Source organism: Nicotiana tabacum, chromosome 20, assembly GCF_000715075.1.
Source record: "Nicotiana tabacum cultivar K326 chromosome 20, ASM71507v2, whole genome shotgun sequence".
Lineage (NCBI taxonomy): Eukaryota > Viridiplantae > Streptophyta > Magnoliopsida > Solanales > Solanaceae > Nicotiana > Nicotiana tabacum.
The window spans coordinates 70,281,595-70,289,044 of record NC_134099.1 but is presented as its reverse complement, the minus strand read 5'-3'; positions in this window follow the sequence as shown (position 1 = coordinate 70,289,044).

The window sequence follows — 7,450 nt, the reverse complement described above, 5'->3', positions numbered from 1 at the left end:
AAGTTGAGAAGTTTGATCGAGAGTTGACTTTGTGGTTACCGGCTCGGATTTTATTTTAGAAGTTGGAGTAGGTCCGTTGTGTCATTTATGACTTGTGTGCAAAATTTGAGGTCAATCGGGATTGATTTGATAGGTTTCGCAATCATGAAGGCTTATTTAGGAAGTTAATGATTTAGTGCTATGTGATCGCGTGAATGTGTCTGCGATCGCGTAGCTGGTGAAGGCAGTGAATCATGAACGTGAGGACTAAGTTGCGTTCGCGAAGAGGAAATGAGGCCGAGCTAGGTCACACGCTTTATTTTTTGCGATCGCGTAATTCTGGGATTTAAGGTCACGATCGCATAAGTCTAGGATTGTGTGAATCGCGTTAGAGTGGGCTTATTTGCGTTCGTGCAGGGTAAAGTTTGGAAGCTTAAGATTTGTACTTCACGATCGCGAATCATTTCCTGCGATCGCGAAAAAGGGCATCTGGGCTGACTTAAATATTTCAAAAATGAGAGTTTGAGTAAAATTTTACAATTTGATTTTGGGAGCTCGGATTAAGGCGATTCTTGGAGATAATTTCAAGGGAGTGATTGGAGTAAGTGATTCTAATTTGGTTTTGGATAAATTGCATGGATATATCATTATTTTCATCATTTAATTAGTGTTTTGGGTTGGAAAATTTAGGAAAAATAGAGAAAACTTCTTAGGCCGAATTTTGGGGATTTACGCGGCATTTTGGTGTGGGATTCGAGTAATTTTGATATGGTTGGACTTGTGGTTGAATGGATATTCGCATTTTGTAACTTTATCAAATTTCGAGACGTGGGCCCGGGGTTAACTTTTTGACTAAGAAATTAGCATTTTCATATGAAATTGATTCCTATAGCTTGAGTTAATTGTATCGAATTGTTTGTGGTTAGATTGGAGGTATTTGAAGGCCAACTTGCGAGGCAAGGGCTTGTTGGGATAGAGATTTTCACGGTTTGAGGTAAGTAACACTTCTAAACTTGGTTCTAAGGGTATGAATCCCTGAAATTTTGTACTATGTGATTAGTGTTGAGGTGACGCGCATGCTAGATGACGGACGTATGGGCATGAATCGAGTAAATGTGATTCAGTCGATTCTGTGGAACTGTGTAGTCCTCTTATCTGAATATTATTGATTTACTCTACGTGTTAGAGATTTCGAGCTGTGATTTATGTTGTAAATCATGTTTAGGCTAAGTGCTAGTGCTATTGGGGCCCACAACCGTCGTTCTTTGTTGTAGAGTTATTTGTTTAATTTCAGTTATGTACTCAATTGCAGTCATCATTGCATATCATATCTCAATCTCTGTTATCATACATTGTCACATCATGTATCATTGTTTGTGCTACTTGGCATGAGTGTTGTGAGCCCGAGAGACAGAAGAGATTGATGACTGAGTGAGGCCAAGGGCCTATTTGTGAGTGATATTGATGGGATTGAGTTGCACGCCGCAGTGGTTACTATTGACTCATGATGGGATCGGGTTTCATGCTGCAATAGGTATTATTGATTCATGATAGGATCAGGTTGCGTGCCACAATAGGTTTCATTAGCGCTTGGATAGGATCCGCCCCTCCGGAGTCTGACAAACCCACTATGAGCACAAGTTCTATTAATTCATGATGGGATCGGGTTGCACGCCGTAGCGGGTATGATACAGTGCTGAGCGATTGAGTGTGATGGGTGAGAATTGAGACAGTCAGGTCGAGTACTATGAGAGTGTGAGTATACGAGGCTTTCATTGTGTTGCATCACATACGATTTGCATATTGGCACATAGATATAGAGATTTCATATTCCTCATATCATGCAGACTTGGCATATTTTATCTGTGTTGAGCTTAATTATTAAACCTGGAAGCATGTCAATATTCCTGTACTAGTACCTATAGATTACGAGTTTCTCTGAGATATTATTGTCATAATTTTTGTCATTTTTATACTATTTAATTCTATATTTGGACTGCATTGTTCAAGCTCGTCACTGCTTTCAGCCTAAAGGTTAGACTTGTTACTTATTGAGTTGGTTGTACTCATGCTACACTCTGCACTTCATGTGCAGATTCAGGTATTTTCAGGCACGGTGGTTGCTGATTTCTAGAGCTTTATCAGTCGGAGATTATCGAGGTAGCTGCCTTGGCGTCTGTAGATTTTGACTCTCCTCCTTTATCTTTTAGTTTAGTTTATATTTTTCTATCTTCCTAGACAAAATTTCATTTGTCAGACCGTGTTATTGTATAGATGCTCATATACTCCATGACACTCAGATTTTGGGAAAATTTTGTATTGAGTTATGGTATTTTCATTCAGTTTTTATGAGATTTTTTACCTAAAACCTATTTCACTATATTTTGAACTAAATATGTCTATATTTGTGATTTGACGGCTTGCCTAACTAATTGTTTACCAATTCTTACTCAAGGCTTGGAGGATTTGCAAGGAAACTCACTAGGTCCTCATCCTAGAGATAAGATTCTATTCCCTAACCCTCAATTTCGAGATTTAACTTAAAATAGGTAATAAGGCAAGTAATTCTTGGGTGAGGGAGTTGTTCATTATGCATGCATATACTATCAAGGGTTGTGGGAAGATTGTTGCGCTCAATTGGGTAGACTTGGGTAATGGAATGAAGGAATCCACCATAAGAGGACCTTGAAATCATAATGCCCACCTAGTGTTTGATAAAATGCTCAAATGAGCTGGAACCATGAACTCTTTCCTAATTTGTGTTTAATTTTGCTATATCTCTAAATAGATCAAAGTGGCTAAGATTTCCGAAACATTGTAGTAGTTTAAAGAAAGCTCAAGACCAGGTATGTTGGCTAAACTCTTTTTTAGAATTGAACTCCACAATGTCCTTGTAATTCCTAAGTTGCTCATTATAAGTTGATTATTCCGACTAAGTCTTGTGTCGAAAGATGTATGTGTTCAATATGTATTCTGAATGCTTTTATCTTATTGTGATATCCTTTAGGAATGTGATTTAAGTATGTACTATGTTTTAATATGCTATGACTTCAAAACATGATTCTAATGAAAGTTATCATGTCAATTGTGTAAGAAATCACATGTGCCTAAGATCCTTATTTGCTCAAATGTGTACTTAAAGTCTTGAATAGAAATGTTGTTGTTGATAATCCGTGATGATGTTTGAAAATGAAATAGTAAGCATGAAATATGAAATACGGCCAATGTGCTAAGAACAACTTTATAATAGTGCCCGCTAGTGTCAATGGAATGGAAAGATGTGTAAAAGATGTTGAGATGAGTTGTGAATCTTTTAATAATAAACACCTTGGGAGTATCGTTAGTCACCGAGGAAGGGTAGGCCGAAATGGGCTAAATCACACATGCCGGTGTAGGGGTGGATTGTAATTGTTCCCTTTTATTGGTATGAGGTGATTTCTAGGAAAGGGCGACATTGATCCATACAGCATTGCGGTGATACGGCCAAGCCGGTCGGGTCATTATCGGATGTCATGTCGTACACATGGTGGTGATTGTGCTTGAAATTGTGATCGAGATAATTGTGATGACCCGGCCAGTCGTCTCATGAGTTACTGCTCTATTTTCCCCATTTCTGCTTCTTATTGCTTTGTCTATCGGTTCTAGATGTGATTGGTTGGTTGGCTCGGGTTCGGAAAGGATTTGGTAAGGTTTGATACACTTAGTGTCTTTTGAGGAAGCTTAAGTTGTAAAAGTCAACCGGATGTTGACTTATGTGTTAGAAGGCTCGGATGTGAGTTCCGAGGTTTCAGATAGCTTCGAGAGGTGATTTGGGACTTAGGAGCGTGATCAGAATAAGTTTTGGAGGTCCGGAGTAGATTTAGGCTTGAATTGGCGAAAATAGATTTTTGGAGTTTTCTGGTTGATAGGTGAGATTTTGATATAGGGGTCGAAATGGAATTCTAATAGTTGCAGTAGTTATGTTGTGTCATTTGGGATATGTGTGCAATATTTCGGGTCATTTGGATGTGGTTTAGTTGGGTTTTTTATCAAAAGCGTAATTCGGAAGATTTTGGAAAATTTAGGCTTGAATCCGGTGTGTTTTTGGTTGATTCGATGTTGTTCGAGGTGTTATGAAGATTGGTACAAGTTTGAATAAGATTATGGGGTATGTTTATGCTTTTGGTTGAGGTCCCGGGGGCCTTGAGGTGATTTCGGATGGTTGACGAAGAGGTTGGGAGTTTAGTTGAGCTGCAGATTTTGCTGCTTCTGTTGTTTCCGCACCTGCGGATTGTGGACCGCAGGTGCGACGCTGCATATGAGGACGACTGGTTGCATAAGTGAAAAGGGGCTAGGAGAGTAGAAACCGCAGAAGCGGTCAAGGAGCCGCACCTGCGATGGCGCAAGTGCGGATATTGCATCGCAGATGCGGAGTTGGGCAATTTAAGTGGAAACCGCAAAAGTGGTTCGTTGACCGCAAATGTGATACCGCAGAAGCAAGAATATGGCCACAGATGCATAATCTGTGGGCCAGAAAGTATAAATTGTTTCCTTCGCGATTTTTGAGCTATTCTACCATTTTTAAGTCAGCTTTGGAGCATTTTGGACGATTTTGAAGAAGGATTTCAAGGAAAATTCATTAAGGTAAGGATTTTGGACCAAAAACTCATTCCTATGGCATTATTTCACGGATTAAAGTTATAATTAATGCAATTTAAGAGTTAAAATTGGGGAAACTAGGGCTTGGTATTCGAGATCTAGACTTGAGGATTTGAGGGACCATTTGTGGTCGGATTTTGGTACTTTTAATATGTATGAACCCGTGGGGAGATGAAGAATCTATTGATGTGAATTTTATTGAATTTCCAAACGTGGACCCGGGGGTCGGGTTTAGGTAATTTTGGGATTTATGTTGTAAATTAATTATTTTCGCTTGGGCTTCGCTCCCTTAGCATATTTTGACGCCGTGATTCTGATTTTGGATAGATTCGACACGAGTGGAGGCCGATTCGAGAGGAAAAGGCATCACGGGCTAGAGTTTGGGCTGGGTTGAGGTGAGTAATGATTGTAAATGATGTCTTAAGGGTATGAAACCCCGAATTTGCACATCGTTGTGCTCTGTTGAGGTGACGCACACGCTTGATGAGGAGCGTGGGGTCGTGCACTGTTGGGGATTGTGACTTAGTCCGTCCTGAATGACTATTTTACCACGTATTTGACTGAAAACTATTTGCTATCATCATGCCTTGGGCTGAATGCCATATTTGGGCCTCGTGCCAACTATTTGAACCCTTAGGATATTTTATTACTGTTTTGACTTTATACTTGAACTCAGTCATGCTATATTCTATTGTTTTTTATAACTCAACCATGTTTACTCTACTTTAACAATTAAATGATGTTTTAAATGATATTTTGGACTGAGCATTATGTTTTACTATTGCCCGAGTGGCTATGAGGTTTTGATTGAGTAAGGCCGAGGGACAATGTTGTGAGGAAACACTAATTAGGATTATGAGGTCGAGGGCCTGAGATTTATATACCACGAGATGGCTTGTTGATATGAGGCCGAGAGCCTAGTGATGATGCCACGAGATGGCTTAATATTGCTCTTGGGCCGTAAGGGGGCCCTCCAGGAGTCTGCATACCCCCAATGAGCGCGAGTACCCATTGTGATGTAAGAAATAGCCCGAGGGGCTGGTATTGTTCTGAGATATTGCCCGAGGGGCGCTTTTGTTGATATTGTGCCCCAGGGGCGAACCTTTATGTGTTTATCTTTCTTATTTGTCTGTCGTTTACCTGTTTAATTGTTGAATAGGCATTTCATGAAGTTAAACTAAACTTATATGATTTTACATATCTTTACTGAATCACTGTTTTTACCTTTTTTACTGCTTCATTATAGCCTGTAATGTACCTTACGTGTTTTCATATCTCTCAGTCATTTATTTTTGATTATTACTCACTGAGTTGGAGTGCTCACTTTACTCCCTACACCCCATGTGCAGATTCAGGCATTGTTGATCCTGTTAGTGCGAGTTGAGAGCTACCGGCAGACTTCGGAGTCCACGAGGTAGCTGCTCGGCATCCGCAGTCCTGTGTTTCTCCCCCTTTATCTCATTTATATCTCTTTATCAGTTATTCTGTAATAGTTTAGTAGGTTTTTCAGACTTGTGTTGGGATTAATAGATGCTCATGACTAGTGACACCCCGGTATCGGGTTGTGTTGGGTTGTATTCCGCAAATTGTTTACATTTTCACTGCTTACTTTTGGATTTATATCATGTTTAAGACTAAATGCTTAATGTTTAGTTGCTTAAAACGGAATTAGAAATGTGTTGGCTCGCCTTGTCTTCACGAGAGGCGCTATCACGACCGGGTCCGGGTTTAGGGTCGTGACAATAATGATTGAAACTGTGAAAGTGATTGTGATTGTGGTTGATGTCTCTAGGTGAGATGGCCTAGCCGATCGGCCTGTTCTCGGACTCCGTGCTAAAATCATGATGGTATATCGGTGCTAGGGTCTCCCAACTTAAAATAATGGAAATCTACTTGAAAACTTATATTGATCCTAACTTGATGTTTAGTAGTGTTTGAGGTTTCCATTGTTCCTTCTTGTATTTTTAGTTATTCTAATGAGATGGTGTTTAGCCATACATACTAATACTATTCCATATGTACTATCGCCCCTTTTGCCGGGGGCGCTGCATCTTTAATGGATGCAGGTGGTTCCGCAGCAGGTGGCATTGATCATTGATAGCAGCACACCCTCTTCCCAGCAGATTTTGGTGAGCTCCATTTTATTTTGGTGTCTTGTATCTTTTGTTTCTCATGTACTGTGTTTGAGGTATAGCTGGGGCCTTATTGTCGATATTATCATAGTATTCGTTTGTATTCATTAGAGGCTCCGTAGACACAGTGTGGGTTGTATATGGGTATTGGAAAGTCAAACTAGTTTTGTTGTATTTGAATCACTTGTTTCATTTCAACTATGAAACTGTATGTATTTTGAGACTTTAAAATGAAGCAGCTAATGATAATGGAATTAGTGTTGTTCATGAATCCTCTGGGTGTTAATTAATGAAATTTACCTTCTCCTTATTTATGAGTAAGTAGGGTAGAAGATAATCTAGCAGGCTTGCCTAGCCAGGTTATCTCGGTTGAGTGTCGGTCGCGTGCCCCAAGGTCTGGGCGTGATAGCCACGGTGGTATCCAATCCTGATATTCCTACATAGTATATTCATACCCGAGACCAAAAGTTGTGCCATCATATTATGGTCGTATTGGTTCTGTCATCCCTTGAAGCTTTGGACCAAGACCTTTGCCTAGTTCATACCCCAACCACATCAATATGCTCGTTATCTTATTGCTCCACCATTGGCCCTTCTTAATTACGTTTACCCGCTCAATGCTGTGGTATGTTTCTCCTCCCAATTTCCTCCTGTTCACGATAGATGGCATAGTCCGGTTGGTGTAGATAGGGTTACTTTCA